At 37.2% G+C, this 12,826-nt stretch overlaps 1 protein-coding gene across 2 annotated transcripts in view; it reads left to right on the forward strand.

The window, feature by feature from the left end:
* LOC136033271 (epithelial splicing regulatory protein 2-like) overlaps window positions 1–12,826 on the forward strand; it is a 49,438-nt gene that overhangs the window by 8,953 nt on the left and 27,659 nt on the right. The window contains exon 1 of one of the 2 annotated variants that reach the window (XM_065714028.1): window positions 6,327–6,394. The exons of the other annotated variant lie outside the window; for it this stretch is intronic. The gene's annotated coding sequence lies outside the window, so the exon portion shown is untranslated. Of the gene's footprint in view, window positions 1–6,326; window positions 6,395–12,826 lie in introns of those variants that run through there. 2 annotated transcript variants of the gene reach the window in all.

Below are 12,826 nucleotides of genomic sequence, written 5' to 3' on the forward strand. Positions count from 1 at the left end.
CGTCTTCCCATGAAGCTTGAAATTCCCTTGTTTCTTAAGTTTGAAACTGCCCCTGTTAGTGATTTAAAGAAGTGTAATTTACTACTATTAGAGGTAATATTACTGCTATTAACAACTCACTGCACCATCAAGCTGTCAGAGACTAACACAGCTGCCCATGTTCTTCCTCAACTTCGGTCTGTTTGCAGCTTCACTCTACGTCCTCCCATGAAGCTTGAAATTCCCTTGTTTCTTAAGTTTGAAACTGCCCTTGTTAGTGATTTAAAGAGGTGTAATTTACTACTATTAGAGGTAATATTACTGCTATTAACAACTCACTGCACCATCAAGCTGTCAGAGACTAACACAGCTGCCCATGTTCTTCCTCACTTTCGGTCTGTTTGCAGCTTCACTCTACGTCCTCCCATGAAGCTTGAAATTCCCTTGTTTCTTAAGTTTGAAACTGTCCTTGTTAGTGATTTAAAGAGGTGTAATTTACTACTATTAGAGGTAATATTACTGCTATTAACAACTCACTGCACCATCAAGCTGTCAGAGACTAACACAGCTGCCCATGTTCTTCCTCAACTTCGGTCTGTTTGCAGCTTCACTCTACGTCCTCCCATGAAGCTTGAAATTCCCTTGTTTCTTAAGTTTGAAACTGTCCTTGTTAGTGATTTAAAGAGGTGTAATTTACTACTATTAGAGGTAATATTACTGCTATTAACAACTCACTGCACCATCAAGCTGTCAGAGACTAACACAGCTGCCCATGTTCTTCTTCAACTTCGGTCTGTTTGCAGCTTCACTCTACGTCTTCCAATGAAGCTTGAAATTCCCTTGTTTCTTAAGTTTGAAACTGCCCTTGTTAGTGATTTAAAGAGGTGTAATTTACTACTATTAGAGGTAACATTACTACTATTAACAACTCACTGCACCATCAAGCCGTCAGAGACTAACACAGCTGCGCATGTTCTTCCTCAGCTTCGGTCTATTTGCAGCTTCACTTTACGTCCTCCCATGAAGTTTGAAATTCCCTTGTTTCTTAAGTTTGAAACTGCCCTTGTTAGTGATTTAAAGAGGTGCAATTTACTACTATTAGAGGTAATATTACTGCTATTAACAACTCACTGCACCATCAAGCTGTCAGAAACTAATACAGCTGCCTATGTTCTTCCTCAACGTCGGTCTATAGTCCAATTCAATATCTCTTCCTCATGCCCTGATAATTTCAACTTAATACTTAAAGCCTTTCTTGTGCATGCACATAATGTGTTTTGATTTAGCTCGACACTCCCCTTGACAGTTCGTGAAAGCTCTACACTTATAACGTTAGCCTTAGTAATATTAGTACTAACATCATTAGTAGTAGCAATCTGCACATGTTGCATCCTTATTGGTTCAATATACCCCTCAACATGCTCTGAAAGTTTCAACCTAGTTCTCGATGCTGTTTTTAGGAACTGAAGATACGGCCTTGTGACAGCTTGCATACACACAGTGAATTTCAATTTCACCTCAAAATGTACTGAAAGTTTCAACTTTATGCTCTTAGCTGTTTGTGGGTTATCGTTGTTATGCCTTTTTATGGTACTTAGTATTAACCAAGTGACATACAGGGATCGCAAATTCTGTTGGTAGGTTGGTCTCTCTGTCTGTCCCGGCTTTGCTAGTTTAGGCACTTCTAGATAAGCTAGGACGATGATATTTGGCAGGTGTATCAGGGACCAGACGAGATTAAATTAAAAACAGTCGTTTCCCCGATTCAACCATCTGGGGGGGGGGGAGTGAGGGACGGTTAATTTGGAAAAATTAGAGAAAATGAGGTATTTTTAACTTACGAACAGGTGATCGGATTTTAATGAAATTTGATATTTAGAAGGATATCGTGTCTCAAGGTTCTCATTTTAAATCCCGACCGGATCTGGTGACATTGGGGGGAGTTGGAGGGAGGAAATCTAAAATATTGGAAAACGCTTAGAGAGGAGGGATCGGAATGAAACTTCGTGGAAAAACTAAGCACAAGTCTTAGATACGTGATTGACATAACCAGAACGGATCCGCTCTCTGTGGGGGAGTTGGGGGGAGGTTTAATTCTGAAATTTAGAAAAATGAGGCATTTTTAACTTACGAAGGAGTAATCGGATCTTAATGAAATTTCATATTTTGAAGGACCTTGTAACTCGGATCTCTCATTTTAAATCCTGACCGGATCCAGTGTCATTAGGAGGAGTTGGGGGGCCGGAAATCTTGGAAAAGGCTTAGAGTGTAAAGATCGGGATGAAACTTGGTTGGAAGAATAAGCACATGTCCAAGATACATGACTGACAAAACTGGACCGGACTCGCTCTCTTTGCGGGAGTTGGGGGGTGGGGGGGGTAATTTGGAAAAATTAGAAAAATGAGGTTTTTGTAACTTACGAACGGGTAATCAGGTAATTATGTAATTTGATATTTAAAAGGATCTTTCTGTGTCAGAGCTCTCATTTTAAATCCCGACCAGGTCCAGTGACACGGGGAGTTTTGGGGGGAAACGTAAAAATTGAGGTATCTTTATATTACGAATGGGTAACCGGATCTTAATGAAACTTGATATATAGAAAGATCTTATGTCTAAAGTGCTCTATTTTTAATTCGAATCAGATCCGGGTACATAGGAGGTTGGAGGGGAGAAACAGAAATCTTGGAAACCGGAAATCTAGGAAAACGCTTAGAGTGGAAAGATTGGGATGACGCTTAGAGTGAAAATAATAAGCACAAGTTCTAGATACATTATTGGCATAATGGGAATGGATCCGCTCTCTTTGGGGGAGTAGGGGGGTGTTAATTCGGAAAAATTGAGGGATTTTAAACTTAAAACGGGTGATCAAAACGGGTGAAATTTGATATTTAGAAGGAAATCATGTCTCAGAGCTCTTATTTTGAATCTCGACCAGATCTAGTGACATTGGGGGGAGTTTGAGGGGGAAACCAGAAATCTTGGAAAACGCTTAGAGTGGAGAGATAAGGATGAAACTTGGTGGGTTGAATAAGCAAATTTCTTGGTGATTGACTTAACCGGACTTCGTCACAAGTGCCATATGAGCTATTAGCTCTTGTTAATAACCTGTATCCATATTGTATGTTCCAATTTGGTACACCAGCCTCTTCAAAACTCCAGGAAGTTTCACTGTAATACCTTTACCTCTAGTGCTATTACGTTGTCCCACTTAAAATGCCCTGAAAGTTTCAACTTATTATCGTAAACAGTTCTTGGGGCATTGCTGATACGTCTTTTTAATAAGCTGTATATACTTAGTGTTTTTTTATTTAATTCAACACAGTCACGATATTCCCTGAAATTTTTATGTTAATACCTTAGCCTTAGCAGCGGTAGAAGTAGTAATAGTAGAAGCAATAGTTGCAGCATGCAAATATTGCCTTTTGTTAGTTCAATACCCCCTACTACAAGCCCTTTAAGTTTGAACCTCATCTTCCTAGCTGTTCCTAAGATATTGCGGGTACGCTCTTTTGACAGCCAACATTTACACAGTTTGTTTTGATTCAAATCAGCTTCCTCTTCAAAAATTCCCTGAAATTTCCACCTTCATACCCTTAGCCTTAGTTGTAGCAGTAGTCTCAGTAGTCGTTGTAGGAGTATTACTGGTAGTAGTAAAAGGAGTTAGATTAGTTTTAGTACTAACAGAAGTAGCATTAGTACTAATAGCAGCAGTAATATGCACATATTGCCTTTTGGTCCGGTAAAAATCCTCCTCATCAAGCCCTGGAAGTTTCAACTTAATACTATGAGCCGTTGCTATGATATTGCCTGTATGCCCTTGTGATAACCTGTATGCTCATAGCGTGTTTTAATTTGGTTTCTCTTCTTCGTCAATATTTTCTAAAATTTCCACCTTATGCTCTTAGCTTTGGCATTAGTTGATATTGGAGTACTAGCTGTAGCGTGCACGTATTGCTTTTTGGTCATTTGATCTCCCCCCCCCCTAAGCATTCCCTGTAAGTTCCAACTTAATACCCCGAGCTATTCCTGAAAAACATCCTTTTGACAACCTGCACACACATAGTTTGTTTTGATTTAGTTCAACTTTCCCTGAATGTTCTCTAAAATTTTCACTTTCGTACCCTTAGTCTTAATAGTACTAGAATCATAAGAGCTTTTGTAGTAGTAGTAGTGTTGTATTAGGAGTAGTAGTTCAATGATAGTAGTAGCATTAGTAGTAGTAGTAGTATGCACATATTGCCTTTTGGTCAATTGAACATCCTCCTCATCATGCCCTGGAAGTTTCAGCTTTATACGCTAAACTGCTCCAAAGATATTGCCTATATGCCTTTTTGACAATATTTATGAGTATGTTTTTATTTAGTTCAACTTTCTCCTCAAATTTTCACCTCAATATCTTCAGCCTTAGTAATAGTCGCCACAGAAGTAGTAGTTGCTGTAGCATTAGTGGTAGTAGTAATAGTAGCGGTAGCGTGCAAATACTCTTCTGTCGATGGATCATTCCCCTCATCGTTCCCCGAAAGCCACCCTCAATCATTCCTGAGTTACCCTATTTTGACAACCTGTACAGACATGACGTGTTTTGATTTAGTTCAACCCTTCCTTCAACATTCTCTGGAAGCTTCACCTGACTGCCCTTGGCCTTTTTGATACTAAAAGTCAAACCTGCTCTCTTTCCCAATAAAAAAAAAAATACTATATATAAACAATGGGAAAATTGCAAAACTTACAGCCCTTGCCCCTGGGCTATAGGAGGTTGACATCCCCAGAGACATAGTCATTGGACCCTCTAATTATAGTGAACAAAGAGAATTAATGGGTGTGGGAGGGGGACTGGTTGCCCTCCAGTCACTAAATTTTCAAAGAGGGTATCAGAACTTTAAATTTCCAATTGAACGAGCTACTCTTGAAGTTTCTACGACACACCCTTCTATACGAAGTGGCTTGGTGAAAAAAAAAATGCGTTGTGCCCACTGCGTTCTTAGCTTGGGCAGCACTATTGCGGCAAGGGGTCTACAGTCCTTTGAAACTTGAAATTTGTAAAAAAGAAGAAAGAAAGAAAGAAAGAAAAAGTTGGGCCAGAAGGTCGGGATAATCCTGAAAAGAGGGGATAAATGCTGATTCAGCGTATCAGAGAACCCTACTGTAGAGGTTTCAAGCCCCTATTTGCAAAAATGCGGAGTTTAGTATTTTTTGCCGCAAGAAAGATCATGGACGTGTGTTTAATTTGTTGTTGTTTTTTCCAAGAGTGATCTTATCGAACCCATGGTTCTGGAACATTGAGAAAGGACTCATTTGCATCATTTACCGGCATTATTTGAAAAACGATCAGAAATTAAATAAAAAAACATTTTATTTCAACTGAAAGTAAGGAGCAACATTTAAACTCAAAATGAGCAGAAATTATCCTGTATATGAAAGGGTTGCCGTCCTCATCAATGCCTTGCTCTTTACGCTAAAGTTTGACCGTTTGTCCCAATTTTTTAAGGACGACTCCTGAGACGAAAGGGTCGTTTAATTTGAATAGGAAGCTTTATTAACAGCGCTAAAAACTTTAGCGGGAAGAGCAAGGTATTAAGGAGGGCAACCCTTTCATATACACAATAATTTCTGTTCGTTTTCTGCAGTTCGACCAATCTTCTGCCATTTTCCCCAATTTCTATAAAAGCTTTTTTTCTACTTCAACTTCTAGCAATAGAGCAGTAAAATATGTTGGGTAAAATTCTAGAATCGGGGCTAATGAGAAGGAAACGTATTAAAAAAAAACAACTAGAAAAGTTCATATTATGCAGGAAAATTGTAGTTAACACATTTTGACTGCAGCTCTACTACACTTCTCCCCAACCTTCCCCCTTGATGTGCAAATATATAGCCCAAATTATGTATTCCCCATGCATTTTGCCAAGCGTCGTTCTTGTTTCAACCCTTGCACCCGTAAATTGAACCAAGGTAGACGAAATCAAGAACCGAGAAAGCTCATGGGAAGTATATAATTTAGGCTATTTATTTGCACACTAGGGAGGGGGGTAAATCAAAATGGAGCAGCATTCAATATGTTTTAATTATAATTATTCTGCATTTTATGAAGTAAGAATTGTTTTCTAAACATGTTTCCTTCTCAACAGCTCTAATTCTAGAATTTTACCATACTTAACGTTGTAGGGAATAATAACAAACTCCAGTACATCTGTCTTCAAAAAGAGCAAACTTGTTTTAATAATTTGTTTTTATTGTTCCATTTCTTCATTTTTCAATCCAAGATTGTACCAACAGTAACAGATGGTAGCATACGCTTACGTAAATTATTGAAACATATGTCGTTTTTTATTTAGTAATTAGTTCGGTATCATACCCCAAAGATATCATTTTGTGTTGTCACCATATGGTGTAAATTTTGCAGTAAACGTCAATTTTCGTAAGAATTAGTCTACTACATTATATAAAGCTTTAATTATGCTATTGAAACAAATTGTAGTAATTTTAGTTGATTTGCTTAGCTCCTCTTTTATTTTAGTTTTTTGAGAACTTTTGTTAAAAGTGGATTTACGTATTGCAAATTGGGAGAGGTTTGGGGGGATTTGATACCTTTAAGGACCTCCCTATCTCGTCCGCTATACACTTTTAATTTGTGTGGCTAGACTATTTAGAATTGATTGGGAAATACGGTCAGTCATCCGGGTACCCAGATCAATCCGTAAGCAACTTCTCTGGAAAACATCTAGTAAATATTCACCCGCTTTTTGGAGCGCCCATGCTTTAGGGCCATATTTGACCACCGTCATCACCATACCTTCCAATATGCTAACATTGTTTGCAGATCAATCATTCTATTCTTCCGAACTTTTTTTAACTGTGAAAAAACACCCTGAGTCTTGGCTATTCTACTTTTAACATCTTCACTGATCCCACCGTCTTTGCTAATAATACTACCAAAGTAAGTGAAGCTACCCACCAGATCAATCTTTTCGTTACCCAACGTCACATTTTAATCTTCACTTATTCCTAGCCTTAATGAATTAGTCTTCTTAACTTTAATTTTCAAACCTATTGTAGCACCCTGAACTCGCAAAGCCTCTAAAAGTTCATTCATTTTGCTCACACTTTCATCTAGGATGCTTAAATCATCGGCAATAATCTAAGTCCAGGACAGTTTTTCCTCCCCATTTTATTCCGTGGTCTCCCATTGCCTTTCCTTTGCTCCTTAAGAAAAAGTCCATCAAAATGATCCATATAAAAAGGCATAGAATACAATCCTGCTTAACTCCTGATCAAACAGTTCGTGGTAACGAACTGTAGTAAGGAGCGATCCGGCTCAATAGTAACCAAAACTCTAAAAAATTGAGTTTTGATATCAACAGCTACATCAAAAGAATCGCATTTTAATGCTGATTTTAAATATATAAGTTTCATCAAGTTTAGTCTTACCCATCAAAAGTTACGAGCCTGAGAAAATTTACCTTATTTAGGAAAATAGGGGGAAACACCCCCTAAAAGTCGTAGGATCTTAACGAAAATGACACCATCAGATTCAGCGTATCAGAGAACCCTACTGTAGAAGTTTCAAGCTCCTATCTACAAAAATGTGGAATTTTGTATTTTTTGCCAGAAGACAAATCACGGGTGCGTGTTTATTTCTTTGTTTTTTTTTTTGTTTGTTTTGTTTTTTTTTTCCCCAGGGGTCATCGTATCGACCAATTGGTCCTAGAATGTCGCAAGAGGGCTCATTCTAACGGAAATGAAAAGTTCTAGTGCCCTTTTTAAGTGACCGAAAAAATTGGAGGGCATCTAGGCCCCCTCCCACGCTCATTTTTTCCCCAAAGTCAACGGATCAAAATTTTGAGATAGCCATTTTGTTCAGCATAGTCGAAAACCATAATAACTATGTCTTTGTGGATGACTTACTCCCCCACAGTTCCTGGGGGAGGGGCTGCAAGTTACAAACTTCGACCAGTGTTTACATATAATAATGGTTATAAGGAAGTGTACAGACGTTTTCAGGGGGATTTTTTTGGTTTTAGGGGTAGGGTTGAGGGGAGGGGGCTATGTGGGAGGATCTTTCCTTGGAGAAATATGTCATGGAGGAAGAAAAATTCAATGAAAAGGGCGCAGGGCGCAGGACGAATCTGGTCACGTTAGAAAAAAACGTCAAATTCAGAGCTTAATATACAATGCTGGGTGTTCGGAGCCTCTCTATTATGGAGTATAATTTGAAAATAACGCAACTATACGAGCGATAAAACATATATACCACAACCATAACTCAACTAACGAAAGAACTGCTAAGAGGTAACACAACTATAAAGCGAAAACAGGTGAAAACTAATGGGAAAATAAACGAACTAAGAGGTGGAAGGGGCCCAGAGAAAAAATATAATCCTTTTCCAATTTTGAGCCTAACTTCCGCAAATGAGTAATAATGTCAGAAGCCCCGAAATACCGAATTATTTTCTTTTTCCTATAAGACCGGGGTAGATGAAACAAACTTACAATAGCGGAAATATAATATACACAATTCAGCCAGATCTTGTCTTTTTTTCAGGATAGGTGAAATACCAGATAGGAAAAGTATTGAATGGTCGCAAAAACTAGTGTATAGCAATGCAAGCGCTTTTCGATAATAATAACCACGATTAGCTACTATTTTACCATAACCCGCTTTTAGTTTTCTTTAATATGCCGTACAATATTGATCCGGAAAGCTAGTAGATTCCAATAAATATGAATGCTTGACCGCCACAAATCAGAGACATAATGGATGGAGAAGTTAGAACGCGGATTTCAAATGGGCATAGACTTTGCATTAAAGACTAGTTACTCACACTTATCAATATTCAATGACAGACCAACAGTTTTGAAATGTTTTGAAATAGATGATACGGAATTCGAGAGGCTAAATCTAGAACGGCTAGATCTAGAAGTATATCATCCGCATATGCAATACAAAGACATTTGCCAAATTACAAAAAAGAAAGGGCATAATTTTGTATAACACACTGCGATACAAATACTGAAAAGATACGGGGAAAGAACACCACCATGAAGCACTTCCAAGCGGGTTGGAATATTCCCATAACAATTAGAGTGAAACTTAACCGAATATGGGAATCAAACAGTTCGTGGTAACGAACTGTAGTAAGGAGCGACCCGGCTCAATAGTAAACGAAACTCTAAAAGACGTAATTTCGATGCTAAAAGAAATATCAAAAGAATCGGATTTTTATGCTGATTTTAAATATATACGTTTCATCAAATTTAGTCTTTGTCATCAAAAGTTACGAGCCTGAGAAATTTGCCTTATTTTGGAAAATAGGGGAAAAAATCGCACCATCGCATTCAGAGTATCAGAGAACCCTTTAGAAAAAATTTCAAGGTCCAATCTACAAAAATGTGGAATTTCGTATTTTTTGCCAGAAGACAAATCACGGGTGCGTGTTTATTTGTTGTTTTTTTTTCCCAGGGGTCATCGTATCGACCAAGTGGTCCTAGAGTGTTGCAAGAGGGCTCATTCTGACGAAAATAAAAAGTTCTAGTTCCCTTTTTAAGTGACCAAAAAATTAGAGGGCACCTAGGCCCCTTCCCACGCTCGTTTTTCCCCAAAGTCAACGGATCAAAATTTTGAGATAGCCATTTTGTTCCGCATAGTCGAAAACCATAATAACTATGTCTTTGGGGATGACTTACCCCCCACAGTCCCTGGGGGAGGGCTGCAAGTTACAAACTTTGACCAATGTTTACATACAGTAATAGTTACTGGGAAGTGTACCGACGTTATCAAGAGGATTTTTTGGTTTGGGTTTGGGGTTCAGGGGAGGGGGCTATATGGGAGGATCTTTCCTTGTAGGAATATTTCTTGGGGGAAGAGAAATTCAATGAAAAGGGCGCAGGACTTTCTAGCATTACTATAAAAAAAACAATGAAAATATAAACATGAAAAAGTTTTTTCAATTGAAAGTAAGGAGAAGCATTAAAACTTAAAATAAACAGAGATTATTACGCATATGAGGGGTTCTAAAAATACTTTTAGCATAAAGAGCGAGGTATTTAGGAGGAGATAAATACTTCGCTGTTTATGCTAAAAAAAAATTAAGTAATTTCAACTATTTATTCTACGGCCTTTCTGATTCAGGGGTCATTCTTAAAGAATTGGGACAAAACAAGATTTAGTGTGAAGAGCAAGGTATTAACGAGGGGACCAATCCTCTCATATATATATAATCAAAAATATAAGAATGTAAAAGTTTGTTACGTAAGTTAATTCTTAAGTTACGTATTTTGTTTACTAATAAAAACGTTCGTTAATAAATTAAAAGATCTAGTTGCCTTTTTAAGTAACCGAAAAATTGGAGGGCAACTAAGCCTCCTTCCCCACCCCTTATTTCTCAAAATCGTCTGATCAAAACTAAGAGAAAGCCATTTAGCCAAAAAAAGAATTAATATGCAAATTTCATTTTAATAATTTATGTACGGAGAGCCAAAATCAGACATGCATTAATTCAAAAACTTTCAGAAATTAAATAAAAAAAACAAGTTTTTTGAAATGAAAGTAAGGAGCGACATTAAAACTTAAAACGAACAGAAATTACTCCGTATATGAAAGGGGCTTTTCCTCCTCGACACCCCGCTCCTTGCGCTAAAGTTTGATTCTTTCTCGCAACTCTACTTTTTAAAACAATAAAAAACTTTAGCGTAAGGAGCGGGGTGTCGAGGAGGAAAAGCCCCTTTCATATACGGAGTAATTTCTGTTCGTTTTAAGTTTTAATGTCGCTCCTTACTTTCATTTCAAAAAACTTGTTTTTTTTATTTAATTTATTACAAAATCAGCTGCTAACCTCATTTCCTACCTTAACCGTAGCAGTGTTATTCTCGTACATAGCACTCGCCACTTTAATGTATTAAATAAATAAAAACTAGTTTTTTTAACTGAAAGTAAGGAGAGACATTAAAACTTAAAACGAACAGAAATTACTCCGTATATGAAATGGGTTGTCCCCTCCGCAATCCCTCGCTCTTTACGCTAAAGTTTTTAATTGTTTTAAAAAGTAGAATTGTGGCAAAGAGTCAAACTTTAGCGTAAAGAGTGAGGGATTGCGGAGGGGACAACCCATTTCATATACGGAGTAATTTCTGTTCTTTTTAAGTTTTAATGTTGCTCCTTTCTTTCAGTTAAAAAAAACTAGTTTTTTTTATTTAATTTCTGAACGTTTTTGAATTAATGCATGTTTGATTTTGGCTCTTCGTACATAAATTATTAAAATGAAATTTGCATATTAATTCTTTTTTTGGCTAAATGGCTTTCTCTTAGTTTTGATCAGACGATTTTGAGAAATAAGGGATGGGGAAGGAGGCCTAGTTGCCCTCACAATTTTTTGGTTACTTAAAAAGGCAACTGGAACTTTAAATTTTTAACAAACGTTTTTATTAGTAAAAAATATATGTAACTTAAGAATTAACTTACGTAACAAACTTGTATATTCTTATATTTTTTATTATATATATGAGGGGGTTTGTCCCCTCGTTAATACCTCGCTCTTCACACTAAATCTTTAGTTTTGTCCCAATTCTTTAAGAATGACCCCTGAATCAGAGAGGTCGTAGAATAAATAGTTGAAATTACTAAAAATACTTTAGCATAAAGAGCGAAGTATTTATCTTCTCCTAAATACCTCGCTCTTTATGCTAAAGTATTTTTAGAACCCCTCATATGCGTAATAATCTCTTTTTGTTTTAAATTTTAATGCTACTCCTTACTTTCAGTTGAAAAAACTTTTTCATGTTTATATTTTCATTGTTTTTTTTATAGTAATGCTAGAAAATCCTACGCCCTTTTCATTGAATTTCTCTTCCCCCGTGAAATATTCCTCCAAGGAAAGATCCTCCCACATACCCCCCTCCCCTCAACCCCACACCCAAACCAAAAAAAATCCCCCTGAAAATGTCGGTACACTTCTTAATAACCATTACTGTATGTAAACTTTGATCAAAGTTTGTAACTTGCAGCCCCTCCACTGTGGGGGAGTAAGTCATCCCCAAAGACATAGTTATTATGGTTTTCGACTATGCGGAACAAAATGGCTATCTCAAAATTTTTATCCGTTGACTTTGGGAAAAAATGAGCCTGGGAGGGGGCCTAGGTGCCCTCCAATTTTTTGGTCACTTAAAAAGGGCACTAGAACTTTTCATTTCCGTTATAATGAGCCCTCTTGCAACACTATAGGACCACTTGGTCGATACGATGACCCCTGTGAAAAAACAAAACAAAAAAAAAACAAATAAACACGCACCCGTGATCTGTCTTCTGGCAAAAAATACGAAATTCCACATTTTTGTAGATTGGACTTTGAATTTTGAATTTTTTCCAAATTTGAGACTTTGAATTTTTTCTATAGGCTTCTCTGATACGCTGAATGCGATGGTGTGATTTTCGTTAAGATCCTATGACTTTTAGGGGGTATTTCCCCCTATTTTCCAAAATAAGGCAAATTTTCTCAGGCTCGTTACTTTTGATGACAAAGACTAAATTTGATGAAACTTATATATTTAAAATCAGCATAAAAATCCGATTCTTTTGATATACCTTTTAGCATAGAAGTTCCTTTTTTTAGAGTTTCGTTTACTATTGAGCCGGGTCGCTCCTTACGACAGTTCGTTACCACGAACTGTTTGATTAGTCAGGTATACCATACATAAGACCTTTATTAAAGCTCTTCTATCAACAGAATCGAACGCTTGCTCATAATCTATAAAACTGAGGAGCTTGCAAAAAACAGTGGCAGGTGTAAACAAAGTAACTAACACCTTTATTGGAAAATAATCTTCCTTCTTTTGCGAAGATGAAATACTCTAAATC

The sequence above is a fragment of the Artemia franciscana genome, chromosome 11 (assembly GCF_032884065.1).
Source record: "Artemia franciscana chromosome 11, ASM3288406v1, whole genome shotgun sequence".
Taxonomy (NCBI): Eukaryota; Metazoa; Arthropoda; class Branchiopoda; order Anostraca; family Artemiidae; genus Artemia; species Artemia franciscana.